We start from the raw sequence: 21,132 nt of genomic DNA, 5'->3' as shown, positions 1-21,132 counted from the left end.
CCCACTTGGCTAAAGAATAATTGGAAAATAATAATAAATCGCCGTATTTAGCCTGAAAAAGGGCATTGGTCTGGCTACCCATCTTTGCTGAACTCATTTTATTTATTTTATATTTCATTCTGTTGGGGTGAAAGCGGATGCAGAGAACGAAATGTGTGGGGGCGATTTCGAAAATCCGAAATTATTTCAAACATTTTCTTTTGACAGCTTAAAACGTGTGTATTTGTGTGTGTGTGTGTGTGTGTGTGTGTGTGTGTGTGCTGTGGCGTTGTTTGTCAGCTTTAAACGTGTTTTCTTCTCGTTTTTCCTCGTTCTTTTTTTGATTTTTTTTTTCTTTGTGGGCTATTAATAATAAAAGAAAAATAAATCTATATAAAATGAAATTCAATAAGCGTGATTTGGATAGCCAAACAACAGGACAACAACAAAAACAACAATGGTCAAGCAACCAAACAACACTCAACCCTCGAACTGTCGAATCCTTAAATCCCCAGCTCCAATACCCCATTCCCTTCTATGAAGTCCAACGCCCTTCCCCTCATCCTACCCGCTGCCCCACCACGGTTTAGGGTTAGCAAAATATTTAAGGCGTTGGCCCAAGGATGCCAATAAATCAAAGGGGCAAAAAAGGTTGTGTATGTCTGTGTGATGTGGGCAGGGGGGTTCACGAATGCGCGGCATGTGTAGAATTCGCTTTTTGGATCTCCCACACACGCTCACACACACAAAGGCAAGAGTCATAGAGTTATGCACACAATAAACGTTTGGCGTTTTTTCCCCCAAAACGTCTTCTGTATACTCTTTGAAAGGGTAAATACACTTACATCTAACAAACGTAGGTTTACTTTATAAACTTTTATTCCAGGAAACACTTTTCTTTTCACATAGGAGAGTATTGTAATTTCGGTGTGCGTTTAGTTAGTTTTGCTTTCATTGAAGAGCTTCAAGGACAATTTATGGGTGCTTTCCCATCGGGAAACTTTTGTTAGGTAATTAAGCTGCATTTTGCCAACGCTTTAAGCGGAAATTAAGTCGTTTATGGAATTGATTGTGGGACGAAAAGCAAAAAAACCAAAAAAAAAACCTTTCTTTCCCATAATTGAAAATCTTCATACATTTGCTTTACTCACAGCGACAAGTCACGTGCTGTGAATAACTGTTGGTGGTGTGCGAATTGTGGGTGGGGGGAAAACCGCAAAAAACAATTCAATTCAATAAAATTAATGAAAACTAGTAGGAAATTTTGACCAATGCAATGGAATGCACGCGCGAAGTCTCTGGCTCTGACTCTGACTCTGTGACCGTGTAGAGATAGACAGAACGTTGGGGTCACCATAGCCTGTGGGGCGTGCTAAGAGCGCAAAAATGTAAGCGGCTTAAAGTTGTACAAAGTTTTTCAAGCGCATTCGCCGTCACCAAAGGCGGCGCCAAACGATGGCCAAAGTTATGAGTGGCTCTTTAGCCCCCTCTCACGCTCTCTTTTTCATTCTCTACCTCATTCCTCGCGCAACAACTCGTCTCTTCTCTCGTTTCTCACAAAGGCATATGTAAGCTCTTTCAAAGCAGCAAAGGAGACGAAACTAAAGGAACTACGAACAGGAGGGCAAGAAGGCGAAGCGGCAAAGAGGAGAGCAAAGTGCAGGCGAACGTCGTCATGGCAGTGAATGAAGTGAAGCGCATTGAGCGTGAGTATGTAAAAGGATTAAGTTCGCTTAATATCATTGATGAGCAGGGCCATGCCACGCCCCCAAGCCATTTTATACATACATATATTTATATACATACATATAAAGACTTATTTCTATGAGATTTTCTGTCTCAAAAGAAGCTCAGAGGCTCAGGCTCAGAGATTTGCTTTGCCATTGAGTCAATAGTGTGTTGGACAGACAATGGCAATAGCAGCTGCTGCAGTTCCCAGGCCCTTAAGAAAAAAAAAAAACTTTCCATCGGACCCCATCATCACCATCGCTTCCATTGCCATTTCATCCATCCCTCAAGGTCATTTTTGAGGCCTAATTAAAAATGCAGCAGCAGGCCGCAGGTTTTCCAAAAGCAAACAATGCATACAAAAACAATTTTACATTCGAATTCTTTTCTCTGGCGGCGACGGCAGCGGCGCTCCGAAAAAGTTGGCCAACTTTATGCAAATATACACAAGGATCTTCAACTTTTGATTCCGACAACTCCAATTCCTTTGGAAAACAATACGCAAATGTAATGAATATTTACGAGAAACTCTTCGCAGCGCGTAACATGTGCAAAATCTCACCAAATTTCCCACACGACAAACAAGTGAAAACAACAACAAGAAAAACACACACACACACTCACACAGAAAACACAAAGACCGAAACGATTTCTTAACAAAAAATTTACGCTTGGTAAATTACAAACAAAATTTTTCCTCATTTAATTATGAAATGAAATGACGAGAAGCTTAGGTGGGTGGCGGTTGCGATGTAGGGGCGGGGTGGGCTACTTTCATAGCTTGCATTTTATTGTTGTTAGGCTTACGCCAACTTAACGCCTCTTCATATCGCCCCATTCCATCCCTTGATAATTAAAAGTAAGAGTTGTGTTCCCTCGAACATGTTGACACTCTTTTAATTCTTCGGTAGGTTAAAAAGGTGGTGGCAAGAGGCAAGGAGAGGCTGCCTGCCTCGCCTTACTTCGATAAGCAATTGCATTTGCTCTGGGGTAATCACAAATGTATCTTTCAGTCGTCAACAAACAAACAAAACTTGAACTTACCCTTGGCCCACTCCTCACAGGAATTCACTCCTTCTCTGCTGCCGCAAATCACACGGGACTCGTTAAAACGAAACTGAAACTGAAACGAGAATGAGCAGTGAGAGAGAGAAAAACATTTACTTAAATTAGATTGTTGGATTATGTAGTACTGTTAGGACATAAACATAAATTGAGAAGAGCAAACGATTTCGAGGATGACTAGCAAACAATGTAAAAGAAACTCAAACGAACCTTTGGACCTTTTGATAAGTGACCTAGGATAAAAATCTAAAGACTGTTTGAGTTACACTTATCAGTTGCTTGATTTCATGAGTATTTAATTCAACAAACAATTTTAACGGCAATTTTCTAGTAGTACCTACTCTAAAAATGCTAAATCATTACAATAATTGCAAATAGAAGAACAAATTCCGAGTCATTTTTGTAGTCTGAGAACTTCTGTCAATTGTCAATGTTGGCTTTAATATGGCGAGCCATTTTCATTTCCAGGCTTATTTCTATCCAATTTCTTCGTTCTCTCTCTTTCTTCAACTCCCTCTCACTCTCTCTCTCTGTCGTTCCGTCTATTCTGTTACCAATCCTTGACAGCATTTTTATTTTTCTTTCTTGAAATCCGTAGAGAGCAAGCTGCTCATATTTACAAAACGTCTAATGAAAATATTCTTCTCCTTGACTCCAAATGCAACTCGACTGAATGAAAAAAGATAAAAAAAAAATGGAAATATGAATGAGCATGGAAAGGGAAATAACCAGGGTAGTTACAAAAAAAATCAAATTAGCTGCATGAATAGTCCAATGGAAATGTGACGATGATGCTGCCACTGCTTCTACACTAAGGATTAAGGCGTTTTGGGAGGGCATGGCAACGACTTACTACAAGAAGCAGTAGATGCTGATGCTGAGAGGACAACGACTAAAAAGCGCTTTCCAAATGACGCAACTTATACAGTGATGCTCTTTCTGATTTATGCAGCTTCATGTTTGTCTGCTAATTGGTGCCCTAATAGTACGAATTGAGGCGAGCCAGAGGAATGAAGTGGAGAGGAGAGTTCATGTAAAAGTCTTATCACATTACAATTCACTTATACCGTTTACTTGCTTATTTGCCATCATTATTTTGCCCCTATTAATATCGAGTGCACTCTAGGAGACATTCAAAATGTATTATCTTTCGCATATGTATATAGGTTTTTCTCCATCCACATGGATCACCGCATCCAACACCCCCCGCTTTTGTTCTCACCAAACTTGCCTCGAGGTCATAGAAAATTCTTAAATCTCGACTTTCAACTTTTCTCATGCTGAATGAATGCTGCATGAGTTGAACACAGAGACTCAAAAAACCAAAAAACAAAACAAATGAAAAGGGGCTCCATACATTATGTTGAATCACTGACTTGATGGATACCCTGTGCCAGTTGAAAGAGTATTTTTTGAATTCACTCCATGTTCTGATCGATTTCTACATGAAAATCCTACGGCCTTGGGATGAACATTTTGGCGTACTCGAATATACCTCATCTGCCTTGTTAGGATGATGGGTATAAAAATCTAGCTAGCGCATTTAAGATAGAAAGCACAAAGCGCACGACTGAGTAGAAGAGCATGAAAACGACTGCAACAACAACAACCCAAACGAAAATAGTGAAAACACTGAACAGGGCGACACACACACACATAGAAGAAGAAATCAAAAGAGTTGGAGAAAGGGGAGAAAAACTGTATCAAGTAACTGAGCCGCGCCGAGTTGCATAGTGAAAATGCAACTGTGCGGAAAACTGTGCGAACATTTTCATTTTCAATGCAGCTCTTGGCATACAAACAGAAAAACACTAGCAACAACAGAAACTAGCAAATAGACAACTTTAAGTACAAGCCCCACACGAAACACACACACACTGCCACACACTCAAGTTGAATTTGGTGGGCGGGAGATGGGGGCAAAAACTTGCTACAAAATCGTACAAAAATCGCTTAGAAGGCAAAAGCCCAAAAAGAAAAAAATGAGCGAGAACACACACACAAAACAAAAAAGTAAGTAATCAAATTCAAAACGACTTTGCGATACCCTGTTAATAGAATCAATTGTAGAAGTCAAACCCCTTCAACGAATTATCTTAATAAAAGTATACATTTTTTCGCATGTAGAGTAATTCGAAGAGCGGACAGTCAGAAAAGTCGTTTTAGTTTATTTTAACACTTTATTTAGTTGTACTTTGCAACTAGTTTCAGCGGTAAGAAAACTTAATTAGTAGCTGGCTAGTAGTTTCAAATGGTCTGCAGCTGAAGTTTTCCCTCAAGTTCATCCATACAGGCTACCTTCAATTGGATGTGTACATACTTAACATACTCTTAGTGCTCTTGCACCCTGCACATGGCTGCTGCTGGGTCTCTTTCTTTGACGAGGCTACGAGGGGAACCTGGAAACCGAGAAGAGCCTGGCACAAAGCATATGGATATGTCAGAGGCGCCTCTAACTGTCGTGCTCTACGGACTCAGACTTTTCTTTCAATTTGCAAAATTTTTGTGTGTGGCCGCCGCGTTGCACGTACCAAAAATAACTTCCGACGACCTCGTCCTAGTCATCGCAGTCGCCGTAGTTCTTGTTGCTACTGCTGCCTGATTTTTCTGCTTGACTTGAAAATTGCAGGAAACGTTTCCATTTAAAGTGGAGAGAAGTCTGGCCCAAATATTGAAGTGGCTTTGTCGTCGCTAATGGCACTAACCACCTACAACATAGGCACAATACACACCACAACCTAAATACGAAATGGTGACAGCTTTTGCAATCGAAACGTGCAATTAAACCCATATATGAGCGATGTCCGTTTTTCTCTATTGCCCAGTCAACCAACAATTTTTTTTATCCGCAATTTGTTCTATTCTAGTTTTGTATCAACTTTCTATATAATTTACAAAAAACTCAATTAGCCGTGCTGTCCAAAACAGAAGCCGTTTGCGGAACTGATTGAATGAAAGCATCGAAGAGTATAGAGAGACAGAGTTGCAGACACGGAAGGACGAGATATAGACATAGTGCCCATCCGTGACAGTGAGTGCAGGGGTAAGGCGAAGAAGAAATTCTTGTTATTCTCGGTCTACATTAATAATATAAACTTTCTCAGCTGCCAATCAACTGGACAGCAGTTAGCCAGTTACCAAACTAGGCGGAGAAACCTTTAATAGACCCACATAATCAAGGAGAAGCAAACTTCGCTCAAACATTACAACAATGACTCCCGACAACAGCAACATCAACAACAAACACACAACACAATGTGAAGAAGGGTCCAACTCGGCAAAATAATATGTTGTAAATACCTTGGTAAAGAAAACAATGAAAAACAAAACAAAATTATTAAAAATAAATTTATTTATTTTATTTTAGCTTACTTTTTTACCTCTCCACTACAAACTATGTCTTACTGAGCAGTGATTTCTTTATTTTTATTCAATCTAACACTTGCCATATTCACTCTCCTTTGTTAAAATTTCGAGGGCCTCTTAATAATGTCTGCGTTCAAACAAATTTTTCACTTATTAGATAAAGTTTCTTTCTTAATATTTCAAAGTGTATTCGCCCCACTGTGCCAACGGAGCATGGTGGGGTGCCATTAGCAAAAACTTTGTTTTAACAGAGGGGAGCAAAAAAAATCAAAGACTGTGCTTCAATGTTAAATGAATTGTTGTCTTAACTACTAGCCAAGCTCACCCCGCTGGCAGCAGCTCTTTCCTTCCCCCTTACACCACCGATGGCAGAAAAAAAAACACAAAATGTGTGTTGGGGGCGGCCAAAAAAGTTTTGCAAAATTCATTTTTGGAAAAGTGCAAAATAAGGTAGAGAGTAAAAATAGAATAAAAATGAAGATAAAAAAAAAACAACATAGAGATGGCGGTTAAAAAAAGTTTAAATAACTTTGGCAACTAAATTTAAGTTGCAATGGGGTAATAGATAGAAAAAGCGAGCAAACCGAAGAGAGTTGTGTGGAAAGTGGATGGGCTGTCGGGACGGGGGCAATAGTGACAAAGTTGGAGATAGTTGTATTTGTTGTTGCCGCTGCTGTTCACTGATAAAAAGTGCAGCAGACGCAAAACTAATTTGCGTGGTTATGTAAATTAGAGTCAGAGAGTGGAGGAGGCGATAAACTTGTTGAGAATGTGTAGAGAAGAAGTAAGAGAGGGGAGCAAAACAAAAAAAAACAAAGGTAGAACAGGGCGTTAACAGATGTGCAAGGGGAGAGAGAGAAATACACACATACACACACTTTAGCTTAGGTCTTAAACCACGGTGCGTAGTGCTAGCCCGTAATCCGAGACCACAGCCAGTAAACAAACAAAGAAGACCTCCCCCGTCCCCACCCAAATACACGCACTCACGGACAGTCTCTAAGAACTAACATCTAAATAATGTTTAGGAAAATTTACTTTCTGTTGCCAACATACCCAATACGAACATGGCCAAAACAGTCGAGATAATACCTTGCCCTGGATATGGAGCGGGGAAATGAAGCTGGGACTAGGCATAATTTGGCAAATGCTTTGCCTCTACACACTACAAGTAGGCCAGACTAGTCCCAGACCAGATTATAGCAATGCATGTGAAATGCATTTTCAGCAGATGTGAGTTCACTTCAAGTGTCTTGTTAACCACAGCCATCCTTAGACTTCTCCCACTTCCATTTCCAAGTATTTGCTACTTTGTATTTGCTCTCCTGCAGCTAAAGTCATATTAATAATTTTGTTGGGATTTGAACTTGGGCTGGTGATAGCCTGACCCCCCATTCTCAGTGCCATTCCCATCCACATCTACATCGCCATCTCCATTCTCAGTTGGCATGGCCATTAAAGCTTAGTTACCTCTTTTCCCTCTAGCTCTTTGAGTTGTTTGCCATTTTTAGCTATTCGCAGTTCTGTTTGCATTTACTATGCAAACTCCTTTCACCGCCACATTCCCCCCTTAAAACCAAAAAAAAAAAAAAAGAGGGAAAATGACGAGAAAAATAGACTAAAATAGCAACAGCAAAATGCTCAACATTTTGTTTTCAGCTACTCTGATTGCACCTGTTGTTTTATGGTCAGAAATGGAATGTTTCTCATAACGAGAGAAATATAACATCAAAGGATTATAGTCAGTAGAATTGGAACAATAGAAGGATATACTCCTTATTTTCTGCCCATCTACTTGCACCATTAGTTTGGGTGGTCTCTCCTCTATCTGGAGATCGTTTTAATATTCTTTTGATCAAACACATTTATAATAACCTTAAAAACATATTCGGAATCTATGTAGATATATGTGTATACATTTCCATAATAAGATAGCCCATTATTTTTGTTGACAAAAATTGTGACTATCGAAAAGAGGCATAAATCTTGATTATATGCCATGATTTCCATGGGAAAAAAAAAAAATCACAAGAGCATCCAATTGAAATGCAGACGAAAGTCGAGAAGATATTTTTCGTTGATTTTTGTTTTCATTTTTATGAGGCATAGCCAATGGGGAAGCAAGCAAATATTGACTGCATGAATTTCCCATAGATAGGATCCATAACCCAGACTAAGGCACGGCACACAACTCATGCCACACACACTCACACACACACACCCAGATATACACACAGACACTAATTAGTTTGTCACCCTGTTGCAGCAGAGGCTACGTCAGCTCATGACATGTGATATTTTTAGTGGCGGTTTGTTTACAGAGGTTGCAGCCACCCCCCGCATCAGTAACAACCACACAACGTGCAACGTTTCCCCCACCCTTCGCACCCCGAGCCTAGCCGCCAATGTGCTGCACTTATTTTTAGCTGCCTGCAGTTAAATTCGATTGGGTTTCATCCGCAGTCTCTGATGTCTGCTAATGACATGCAAATCAAGTTTCGGTTGGTCCTAGGACAAATCTCAACCGGACCAGGGAGAAGATCCCTTTTTTTTCCCTTTTTGGGTTTAAGCCCATAGTATAAGAGGGGGCGGGGGAGAGGGTACGGGATTGATTGTTTTATTGAAAGGCGACAGAGCACATAAGTAAATATTTAATATTTGCTTTTCGGGGTCGCAGGCAGCGACGGCTGCCGAAAACGCGAGAAAAACTCTGGGAAAATGGTAAAGAAGAAATCTCAACCGCAATTTGCCATTTGTGTGTGTGTGCGTGTGTGTTTGTGTGTGTGTCCGTGTGTGTTTTGTGTTTTTCTGTGCATTTGGCAGGAAGTGAAAACCAAAACAACAAAACACTATGCATAAAATTGCAACAACAAAAGGTATCATCATCAAAGCGTAAATAATAAAAAATTTAATTAGAATTTTTATGATTAAATAAAATGCCGCCAAACAGCAGTGGCAACAAATGAAATAAACTAAATTGAAATTTTCGGCTGCGAAATTGGAAAAAGTTGGATGCGAAAAATGAAATGAAATGAAATGAAATAAATCTGTACAAACAAACGCAACACCAACACAAATCAAAAAAGGAGAAAAAAAAAACAATCCAAAAGCAAAAAAATAGACACAAAAAAAAGTTTGAAATTTTTGTTGCTAAGTTTTCAGAAAAATTTCCATTTTTTCAGCAGCAAAACAGCAACAACAATAACAACCACAAAACAAATAAAAACTAATGGTAAATATGTAAAAAGGTATTTAAAATGTTTGCCAAATGTGGTTGTAGTGGTTGCAAATGTGGCTACAAAGTAAATGAAAATATTTAACTGCATCCTGGGCAACTGGATACGGGTAACCTGTGTATACATATATCCTGGCATCCTGTTCTCTCCTCATCCTTCTCCATCGAGACGGTCTGCCATGTTAAATTGTTAGCGCATTAGAGCAAAAAATAAGTTGATGCACTAAACAAAACATACCCACACAAAATGTAACTAAATAAATTATTAAAACTTGTTTCATAAATCAACAATTAAAAGTCAAAAATTGCAACTAATTTCACTTTGCATATGTCACAGAAATTAATATTTAAATCTAATATGCATACGAGGGTCATTTCAGAAGATTGCCACATAATTATATTCTCTGTGAGTAGAGGATATCTCTCTCCGCATCTCTTTGATAAACATTTCAATTGCAAAACAGAGAACAGGGCTCCACTTGGCCTCTTGAATTGCATGAACTTTGGGTTAACATAGTTAAATTTATTTCTTAATTTAATTATATTTTCAATTGTCATAAAAATATATAAGTTGGTCCACAATCAGTCAAATATATACACTGACTTTAGATAAAAGATCTTTGCATGAGTTCAATTGAAGGATAACATGTTACGATCGTTCAAATTAAGAAAAACAAACAAAAAACGATAAAGTTCTTTGACCAAACCCCCAAAGTAACGACTGTAGACTGTATATAGTGCCACGAGCTAAGTCGTTAAATGGATTTTTTTAGAGTCTTATCGTTTTAAAGTCTTTTTATTTTACCCAATAGTTTTCGTTTAACTCACTACCAGCTGCTGGGTCGGTGTGTGGGTGGTAACATACTTTAAAGGGCGTTTTCGTGTTATCGTCGAAAAATTAATATATTAAAATTTACGTTCAACTCAAAATGGCTAAAGCAATTGAGTAGGGGAAAGGAAAATAGTGAAAGAATGAGAAAAATCAAGTTTAAAGGCAAGCATTTTGTTTGCACTTGACTTGTTAGCCAAGTTTATGGCTTTCGATGTTGGAGCACAGTGGGATGCTTATCTATTTGTCTGCTGGTCGCGAGATAATGAGAAAAATGCACACAAACACAAACACACACACACACACATTTAGAGCGTCTAGTTCCGAGACATAAACCTTGCTGATGGTTCGTTCGTGGTACTCCATTTGCCGGGGCACGCACAGATTTTACGAGCCCTTCGTCTGGCAGACGCATAAACCAGGCGCGATCTCTTGAGCGTTCCCAACGTTCACCCACTTTCTCCCTAGCAATAAAATTTGTACAAAATATAAAATAAAAAAGGAAGAAATTCAGCCAGAGACTGAGATGGAGTTGGACGAGAATCACAGCCAGTTAGTGATAAATACGACTCAAACATTTTACGAATGTAAAATTTGCTTAATTTTTTGTCATTTTTATTTTCATTTTATTTTTGTGTAATTTAATTAAATTTAATTCGTTTTGCGGTCGGCACTTTAATTATAACTAGGCGCCGTCGAAGCTGCCAATTTATGGCACACAAGTCTTGTGTATTTATTGGCCAACAAGGCGCTAGGAAATTTATGGCCAAAAGTGTGAACATGCCACACCACCGCTCCACCGCTCCCCTCCCACCTCGTATACCGCCCACCCACTTTCAACCGCTGAGGCCGCAAAATCCGCAGAATAATTTCGGTTCGACACTGACTCTGGCTCGGGCTCGGGCTCTGGCTCGATGGTTTTGGTTGGTTCTGACTGTGATTTGGCTTTGGCTCTAATTTTCAACGGCGTGCATTTATTTCGCTTTCTGCTCGCTTGTATTTTTTCCTCTGGCAATTTTTATGAGCAGGACACGCAGGATATGTGGAACATGTGTGTGATGTCCACCGTGTGGATATGGTAGGGGAGTAAGAACGGGGGCGAAAGCGGGGACCTTGTGGCTTTGGCCACGCGCTAGAAATAAATTTCACCAGACATCTATCCCCCGTCACACCAAACTACCACTACCAAAAAAAGGAAAAAACCGATTTAATTTGCGGTTTTTATCACAACGCGACGCGTTCTGAAAAATTGATAAAAAGTTACAGCAATAACAACAGCAAATTGTAACAACAAATTGCAACAAATCACAAATAATAGCAACATAACAAAATAAACACGAAAAGACTAAACAAACGCAACATTGAATATCCAATATCCTTTTTCATTAATATTTCTCTGAATTTACCTCCAGCAGATAAATAGATTCCATTTGGTCGATAATTACAAATGAAAGACATCTGACTTGTACAGATTCCAGAGCTTGGAAATATTTTCGATTCTGGGTTGTTCCTTTTATTGGTCAAGCTATTTGGTGGTGCACCAATCAATGGAGGCAGCTGCTACCTCACCAACTGATGGACAATTGCAGTCTATGATTTGCTGACATAGTGCGCACTTCCCTATCGATTCGCAAGCAGCACAATTTTCACGTAAAAAATTAAATATATTCTTATACATACATATATACATACATATATTGAGATAGTTGTGAATTGGAAATAACAGACAGAAATGGAAAAGCGAAGACTTTTCTGCAACTTTAAGTAAAGACAGAAATAAAATGGAAAATCCGATACAGTCCGGGTCACAAGACTTTGGATACCCTATCACGACGCCAGTTGCTGGCCATAAGCAGATTTATTCCACAACTCACATATCCCAATATAGCCTTTTCGCCTTACATAGGATGAAGGAAGGGTATGGAAAATCGAAGCGGCTTACAGGCGACTTAAAAGAAAATTCAAACATGTAAATTCCTGTGGCATGTATGCGGGTCCTCAGACTCAGACAGAAGCGGAGACGGTAACGGTGACGGTGACGGACACCGAGATGGAGACGGAGACACTGAGACTGACCTACATATTTCTAGCACCACATGTACTCTGTACGTATGTACAAATATCTCACCCGCCTTTCGTTCCCCAGCCCAGCGCTGCTCTTACACTCTTTCTGCAGCGGCGGCAATGTGTGTATTTTGTTTTATTTTATTGTCGTACAAGATAAATACCAAAATATTGAATATGCAGCAAAGGGAAATGCAAAGAAATTCAGGACTTGGAACCAGGATCGGGGTTCCTGCTCTATACGGACTGTCTGTGATGTGGTTCGGTGCAGTGCTGTGCGGCGCGGAGCCTGTCAACTGTTCGAGGAACAATAACTCAAATGCAATCGAGCATATTTGCTGCAGAGAACAAATAAACCCAGTTACCAACCAGTTCCATTGGCATGTGCAAGACTAAAAAAATAAAAGTAAGTAAAAACGTCTTACGCACAGTGGATCAGAATAACAAAATTATTAAAAAGATTTGCCTCCAAATTTATCATTATAGGTTCTGACACAAAAACACTTTAAAGAAGACAAAAAGATAAGATTTGAAACAAATTTCTCCCTAACAACAACAGTTTTTCGCTTCATTTTTAACAAAATTCATATACATATTTTAGTAATTTTGTAAAAATTCTTAAACCAATGTGCAGTGTGAAAGCATATCTGAAAGAGAGCGATAGAGAGAGACAAAAGGGGGAGAAAAGAAATAGAAAAAGGGGAAATTCTAAGGAAAACGAAAAGCTATAGACAACAAATTTTGTAGAGAGCGGACACTTGCCAGACAGAAGAAAGTTGCCATTGGATGTGAAGAGAGCCGAGGGCGTGTGTGTGTGTGTGTGTTTATATGTGGGCGGAGTAGGTAGGTAAAGTGAAATCTTTACCAGAAAACAAAAGCCGAAATGTAGAAAAACAAGGGAAAATTGTTTGAAGGCAAACTTAAGCAAGGCAAAAACTTTTCTGTCGCACTTGGCGAAAAGTAAGCGAAAACTTAATAAAGATCGCAGCTGACGCTGCAGTCGAGAGGCATCAACAAGGAGCAGGAGACACGAGGCAGGCAGTAGGAAACAGGAGGAAAACGGAGCCGGAGGAGGTATGCAGGACACTTGGCAATGTTGACAGAGTTTGGTCAATGGCGTTGACGTTGATGCTGCAGCGACCACAGCCTGTCGAAATTAAAACAAACTGAATTTGCACTTACTCTCTGCTTCCATACCCCACCCCACTTCAACCCATTGCTCAGCAATCCTCATCCAACTTCCTCCACTTTCTCTGTTCCACACTCTGAGGCCCCTCTGGCTCCGGGACCACAATGTGTGTCCTTTGGTTGGCTGTCGAAATTGTCACTTTTACAATTTGCTTCGACTGGCGGCAGACAATGGAGCAAGAAGCGCGTAAGTGACATTTATGCGCCTGGGCGACGGCAGATCAAACTCCACAAACTGTTACAAACTTTCAGCCATTCAGTCAGCCCCCACAACCCTCCAAACTACCATCTCATTCAAGCTCCCTTCTGCTATGAGTTCTGTGGCAAATACCAATGAAGATGAAGATTCAGATGCAGTCGAGGTCGAGCCAAGTTTGTTTTAATAAATACTTTCTTTGTGTGAGTGTGTCAGTCTGTTTGTCTATGTATTTGTGTATGTGTGTGTGTGTGTGTGTGTGTGTGTGTGGCACCTGCCACCACCAACACCACCGCTGAATGAATGGTGCAAACTTTTCAACAATTTACTCATCGACAGTTGAATGAATGAATGAAATGCAGTCGCCAGGAAACAATCAACGGCAGCCCGCAAAACTCAAATGCAAATGCAACCACAACTGCACAAAAAAAGAAAACAAAAGAAAAACTTAAAACGAAAACAGAAACAGAACTGTGTTAGTTGGTTAAGTGACGAAATCGCTATACCCTTCTGTTTCTCAAGAATAAAATCTCGAAATGAGGGTCAATGCTTGATAGTCAGGTGTATCCCTATAAACAGAGGATCACCTAGACATAGAACTATCACTCATACACAGCCCTATTATATATGGATTTTAATATTCGACGAAATAGTGTGAAGGAGCAGCCCGGAGAGAAGTCGGATATGGCCCACCTGCTTTGCAGAGTAAAAAAATTCAGAAATTACTCATTTTTATCATCATCAACTTTGGCTTGGTGGTATTCAAGTCGTGGCAATTAAACAAAAGTTTTCTTTCTATAGTGAATGGTAGAAGATGGAGAAAAAAAAAAAAAAACGGTTTTTGCTAGACAATGGCGAAATATAAAGATGTGGATCCGCTTTGCTATGACTTGTCAAACATTAGCTGCAGGCTAAAGAAATTAACTCTTCCTCTCCTTGCCTCTCTGCCATATCACTCATACACTCTTAAAATGAAACATGGAAAGAAAATCAGAACCAGAAAACTTTCGAATAAGGTGAACAAGAACAACGAAAGAAGAAAAACATGTTTTCCATAAGAATTTCTCCATTGGTAAACTAAAAACCAAAGAGGTTCTAGAAACAAAGACACATTTTTGGGGCTCACTATTGCCGACATTATTGGTTATGACCAAAAAAATTCACGTTTCCCCATCTGACAGAAAACATATCGTCAATCTCTTTGAATTACCCGAAGGCACATCACCACACAAAGGTGAGTCTGCTGATGGGCCTCATTTAGCGCATAGAACAGGAAGTTACTAGCTCGCATTAATCTATTTTCGATGCTCATGTGGTACATCTGGTTGGCAGTTCTCAATAATATGGGACTGACTCCCCACCTTCTGATTCCCGTTCTATGCAGCCCCCTCTCACACCCGTCATAATTTCAAGTTGATCCTAGGGGCAATGTTAATTAGTTGTGATTTTTCAAAGAAACGCAGTTGAAATTGAAAGTCGAATAAACAAACAGAAAGTACGACTTCACTGTGAAATGAAATCGGTTTATCGACTCGGGGATATCCTTTACGTTCTTTTCTAGCAGCCCTTCAAGTAAATTTGTGGACAGTGTAATCTTGAGATGGCATACCTTGTGACTTGTTTTTAGTCATGGGTATCAAACAATATTGTCAGTTTCAGAGTGATGTAGAGTAGGTGGGGGGTTAGAATGAAATGAAAAAACTGCAGCAACAGCCTAGACCTCGGCACATGTTGAGTGTATAAAATTTTGATGAATGTTTTGTTTACGGCAGTCGCACGACGACGTTGTCGGCATCTCGCCCCGACAACGGGGTTGATTATGCATTGCGTTGACTGCATTTGACGGCGGCAGTGCGGCACTACGGCTGCCTGTTGCCTGCGTGAATGCTGAATGCTGGCTACTGCCGATTGCTGCCTGGGATGCGGAACACATGTGGCGCCCTGAGGGGTCACACAGCCGCAAGTTTGGGAAATGGAAATTGAATGTGAATTGTATATTGAACACGACCGACGCTCTCTCTCTCTCCTTCTCTCACTTTCTCTTCGGATCGGACGTTGGCCGTGGCACAACAACACATGCCTCTGTGAACTTTACGGTAGAGTGAAGCAGATGCCCATAAATTACACAGCATAAACAGAGACTGCAACTAATTAACAAGAAATTTACCCACACGCACACACACACACACACACACCCACACATACGCGCACAACACAACAAAGAAAAGATCTTAATATACATCTATTGTATGTGATGGGAGGCAAATGGTAACCAGGTGTCGCAGGATCAGGTGCAGTACGATAATATCTGTATACGACTATAGAAATACTCTAAGCTACTTTAATTTGATTCAAAGTGCTTTAAATAAATACAATTTTGCTGTGATTTTAAAGTTTCCTTATTTGCCCAGAAGAGAAAATTGCGACGGGGAGAACGAGGTTGAGGACGACGACACGACACAATAGCAAATGGTAACAGGAAATGCCATTTGAGCAGCGGCATGCTAACAAGCCAACAACAACAACGACAACAACAGGAGCAACAGTAGGAAAATGCGTGCTAGAGAAAACCCCGTAAAACAACAAAAGCACAAAACCGAACTTGGCCGCGGGCAACACACGAAACAAAAGCAAAAAAAGGGAAAAGAAAAAACGAAGGGGGAAAACCCGGGAAGAAATTAGTTTCTACGCTCTTGGCCCTAAACTAGTTGCTGCTGGTGCCGTTGCTGTTGCTTGTTGTGGGCTGCAAATTGGCAATGAGGAGGACGGATAGCGGTTTGAGGGTCCTCCACACAAATGCAAAACCAAAAAAATGGGACGAAAAACGGGGAGAAAAATGGAAGCAAGAAAAAAGGCCAAAAATGGAGGAGACCAAAAGCAAGTTTAGGCTATAACGAAATTCCTTAAACAAAACAGAAAAATAACATACCGGATGGCAGTACCGGCTAAAGCAAACTATTGTATACCCTTACGATAACGGGTTTTATAAGCATTAAAACCGCAAAATGCAAGAAGACGCCATAATTAGATTGGAATCTTCATATCGATCATTTCCGTTGTTTGCCCAAAATTTATTTATAAAATGACAATACCCGCTGTAAGTGTATGAGTAAGAATTTTGTGTATGGCAATGCAAAAAGTTGGCAATATACAAAAAAAAAAAAAAAAAACATAAAAAACAAACACACACACAGAAATGGTGTAGTAGGTGGAGGGATAGAAGGTATAAAGGGCAGAAAAAGTATGCAGGCCGCAGACAGTCGCAGACAAAAACAATAACAACAACAGCGTAAAACAGCTTCAAGACATAACACAAATAACATAGAACTAAAAGAAAAATAGGAATGAGTTAGGAAGAGAGAGAGGATCTATTAGGCCAAAGGCTTCAAAGATAATTGGAATGAGAGGAGAAGTAGGTAGGAGTGGGAGGAGTGTCGTCGTTTTGTCGGTTGCTTCTCCTTGCATATTTCCCCGACCAACCACACACACACTTAGCAGCCACACCCACACAGATTTCTTTTTTATTGAAATCTGTGGGCAAAGTAAAAAATTACTAGTTTAAAGATAGCCTTTTGTCTCATATGCTTTGGAATTATTTTTGGGTCTAGACTTGCCCAATTTCTGATTGAGCGTAGAAAATGGATTCTGAGCATAAGTTAAGAAGGGTGTCCATGAACTTCTAGCCTCTTAACTGGAAATGTTTCACTTTTTGCCCATCATTCAATATCTGACAGTTGAAAGTTTCATCCATTCATGGCAGATGACCTAATAAATTAGAAACATAAATGAAACAATACACTAACCGGAAAAAAACACGAACTCTATAGCTACATTTTCTTCCAATTACTCGTGTGGGTATTTTTTTTTAAATTTCAATTCTTTGTGCTTTATCAGATGTTGCCTTAAACTCAGGCTCATGTGTACAAGGATCCATTTCATAAAATGGCATAAATAATCCTCTTTTTGCCTGTCTAGGCCAATGAAATTTATATAGATACAATATTCATGTTATTGTTTAGTCTCTTCACTCCTGCGAGCTAGCCCGAGCACCCTGGGGCCAGCAATACTTATACATAAGCATTCAACATGATGAAAATTCCTGAAATGCCTCAGGGCGCCACCATCATTTCGGTTCGGTTCTTGTCGCTTAACTTTTTCGTCTTCAGTGTTTTTGGCTGCGGTAGTGGTGGTGCCTAGGGCACGGCAGGGACGGGAGGCCAGAAAGAAGGTGAGTGAAAAGTTTTGTCCTTCTTGAGCATCATGAGATGATTTTTCCACAGCGTGCACGTGCAACAATGGGGCGAGCGAAAGCACACATACCAGGTGTTCCCCGGGACCACCAAAAAATTTCAATAGAGCTGCGAAAGTTTCATCGACTTGACAGGCAATGTCCCACCGCCATCGCTACCCACCGCCTGTCATCCCAATAGATTCCTACCAATAACTCGGGCTGAAGTGTAATTGTTACCGTTTAAATTTCCATTAAACAAGGCGCTCCGTTCTGAGCTTTCGGCGCATAGGCAAAATGGCTCTCACCTGGCCGCAGGCTAGGTTTGGGTCTCTGGAAAAAAAAATAAACCGAAATATGTCACAACATTTAAGCTGCGTTTTGCCCCAGCAACAGCAACAACGACAAAAGCGAATGCTTTCACAAAGGGCCGCCCGCCCGCTATTAACAAACCATAAAGTAATTTCTTGCTTTCCTGCACGGAAATTAGACATTTTGTCAAGGGAACAGTCATTTCGGACGCCCAGTAAAGGACAACAATAACAAGCTAGACGGAGGAGGTGGAGTTCCAAGAGGGCCAAGGACAAGGAGATACATGGGTAAAGAGGGAAACGCCGGCGGAGGCGGAATTCAGCCAAGTTAAAAGTGAAAATATTATAATGAAGTATGTTGTTAGCTGTTTTGAGATTTTCCAAATGTATCCATCAGATACGGGCGAGGGCAAGCGGCTTCGACAAGAACGAGAACGGGGATGGCTTGTTAGCGGCGGGGTAGCGGGATGCGTAACATTTTATAAGTAAACAAGCAGCGGCAACAAAAGTTTGTCTATTTAAAAAGTTTTTGCTGCGCAAAAGTTATAAAACATGAAAATATTTCTTAATTATTTTTATAAACAAGCGTCTCGGCCTTTCTGGTGTGCCTCCCTCCCCCTCCTTTACCATTACGGCTCCCTCCCTTTATCGTCTGGCATTCGAAACCCCGAGGGTATCAGCTTATCCTTGCCTCTCTGACCCACCCCAACAAGAACAACCCTAGCTATATATGTAGAACGAGGGCTAACAAAAAGGTTCTCAGTTTCTCCCCTAAAGCCTTCACCAAATCTTTCTAATGAGCCACACATTGCCATGATCAATATAACCTTCCTCTGAATCATACACTGAACTAATTATTTGCATCGCTCGTGGTTTTGGTTTGATCCAATTAAGCCGATAAAAATCCCCATATAACACACAGATAACGAAGTTGGGACATATTCTCCTATAAAACTATAAACAAAAACTAGTTACAATCAAGAGTTTAACTCTTATGCCCGGACCCTTTCTTTTGGACTGCCTTCCAAGGGTCTTCTTTAGAGTTAACCCTCGTTGCCAGTAGTAGTCTGAGATTTCTTCCCCCTATCTCTCTCTCTGTTGTTTTCTTTCATTTTTTTGTGTTTCCCGTGCGGGTCGGTCGTTTGGTCGCTTGGTAGGTCTGTTGGTTCGTTGGTCGATTTGTGTCTTGAAGTTCGTTCAGTTTGGTTCGTTTGCTTTGTTTTGTGTTTGTCTTACTGATTTTCGCCGAGCATTTTGTGCCTGAGGTCAGGATTCTGTTTGATTAGCATAAATACAAGAGCGCAAAAAAGAAGAAAAATTAAAAAAGAAAATGAAACCAAACGTATTTCAACCTCTTGTAAATGTCTGTAAAATTAATTAATAACCAGAAATTGTTAAGAAACAAAAAAGTTCTTCCCTTACATGTAGCCAATCAAAATGAGTTTCGGTTTCCGGTTCCGAAAATTTCTACCTGGAAAGAGAGAGAAAGAGACGAAAAGATGGATTATTTGATTAATTAATTGCCCCAATGTTTGTTTGCAAAATATTGAAAATATTTTTATTTGATTATAAACTCGACGAAGATGTACATACATATACCTATGCATATATATTTTGCAAAACCATTTTTCCATCGCCTCCCCGTAAGGTGCCCCACAAATTCGCCACACCGATCGCATCTCTCTGCCATTCTCTCCCAGGCCCAGTAAATTTGATTGCCGTTATCTGCATTTTATTATGCTTTTGCCACCGCAAAAACAGAAAAAAGAGGTATTGGGAGGCAAGTGGAGGGAATTGGGGGAAACCGTCTCTCTCCGTCTCTCTGGTCATTTTGTCGAAATTTGTTTTTGATATACGACGAGAGGATGAATATGAAATGCTTTGCCATAAAATCCAATGCCAATGCCAAACTGAATGGATGAATTTGGCTCGGTTAGTGGTTGAGTTTGTATGAATTTTGTGTTCTGCTTTCGAAATAAACTAAGCCAATGATTTATGCCATTGCTTTGGTCCTGCTGCTGCCATTGCCGTGAACAAACAAATTTGTCTTGCAAATGAAATGGTCAATAATGTTTAAGGTGTTTATTTGTATCGAATTTTCCATTTGCTTTCAATTAGTTTCCAAATTTATAAGCCTTGTCGCAGCTTAAAGCCAAATGCAAGTAAATTCCATAAACCAGCCATTGCAATGTCTAAATGAACGCTGAAATGTAGGCAACACTTTTTATTGTTAGGCTGATATATGGTTTAATTGTAGGCCCACGAACTCATGAGAAGAAAGAAGACACAATAAATCCTAAATACATGAAACCTCAAGTGTATTAAGAAACAATTACAAAGATCGAATGGGACCGAAACATTCAAAAGTAAGTTCAAGGGACATCACTATCATTTAAGACCAATATAAAGTTTATCAAACGAAATTTCCATCTGTTCGTATTAATGATTGATATTAGTAGAAAGTACATAAATCGAACAGTTCGCATTTCGAATGATATGATGCGGAATCCCATTTGAAAGAAAGTCCACATTATTGGTCAATTGTCTGTTTAATAGAAATTGAAACGACAAGCAGCAGCATTTTGCCCTATTTATTTTCATAGTTATTTTCTTTTCTGTGTGTTCCTTCTTTCGTTTGCCTTTTTTTTTCTTGCTTAGTTTTTGGTTTTGTTTTGTTTTGTTTTGTGGAAAAGGGACTTGCCCAAACGATTTGGCAGCGACTCTCAATTCAGTCGTAAAATTGTTGACAGCACACAAAATCTAGGACTCGAGTGAATCGAAGAAGATGCCGCTGTGCTGTGCTGCTACTGCCGGAGCGGGTCGAGTCCTGTCGCCGGTTGCGGCATGGTTAAACTGATTTTCATGTATGACCGTGGTAGGGAGGGCACAATACAGTGCGTAAAATAAAAGGGTAAATTGTCTATTTAGTTGAGCAAAAGAGAA

The 21,132-nt window shown here is 40.0% G+C and overlaps 1 protein-coding gene across 5 annotated transcripts in view; it reads right to left on the bottom strand.

Moving 5' to 3' along the window:
• Con (Connectin) overlaps nucleotides 1-21,132 on the bottom strand; it is a 151,387-nt gene that overhangs the window by 56,233 nt on the left and 74,022 nt on the right. For 4 of the 5 annotated variants that reach the window (XM_068293092.1, XM_068293090.1, XM_068293089.1 and 1 more), the window contains 2 exons: nucleotides 19,612-19,660; nucleotides 2,752-2,830 (listed from right to left, as the gene is read on the bottom strand). The gene's annotated coding sequence lies outside the window, so the exon portion shown is untranslated. The remainder of the gene's footprint in view (nucleotides 1-2,751; nucleotides 2,831-19,611; nucleotides 19,661-21,132) is intronic. The other variant, XM_068293091.1, reaches the window with a different exon arrangement.

This window comes from Drosophila tropicalis, unplaced genomic scaffold, assembly GCF_018151085.1.
Source record: "Drosophila tropicalis isolate 14030-0801.00 unplaced genomic scaffold, ASM1815108v1 contig_694, whole genome shotgun sequence".
NCBI lineage: Eukaryota > Metazoa > Arthropoda > Insecta > Diptera > Drosophilidae > Drosophila > Drosophila tropicalis.
Note: the sequence above shows the minus strand (reverse complement) of the source record. Positions and strands in the feature narration are given on the sequence as shown.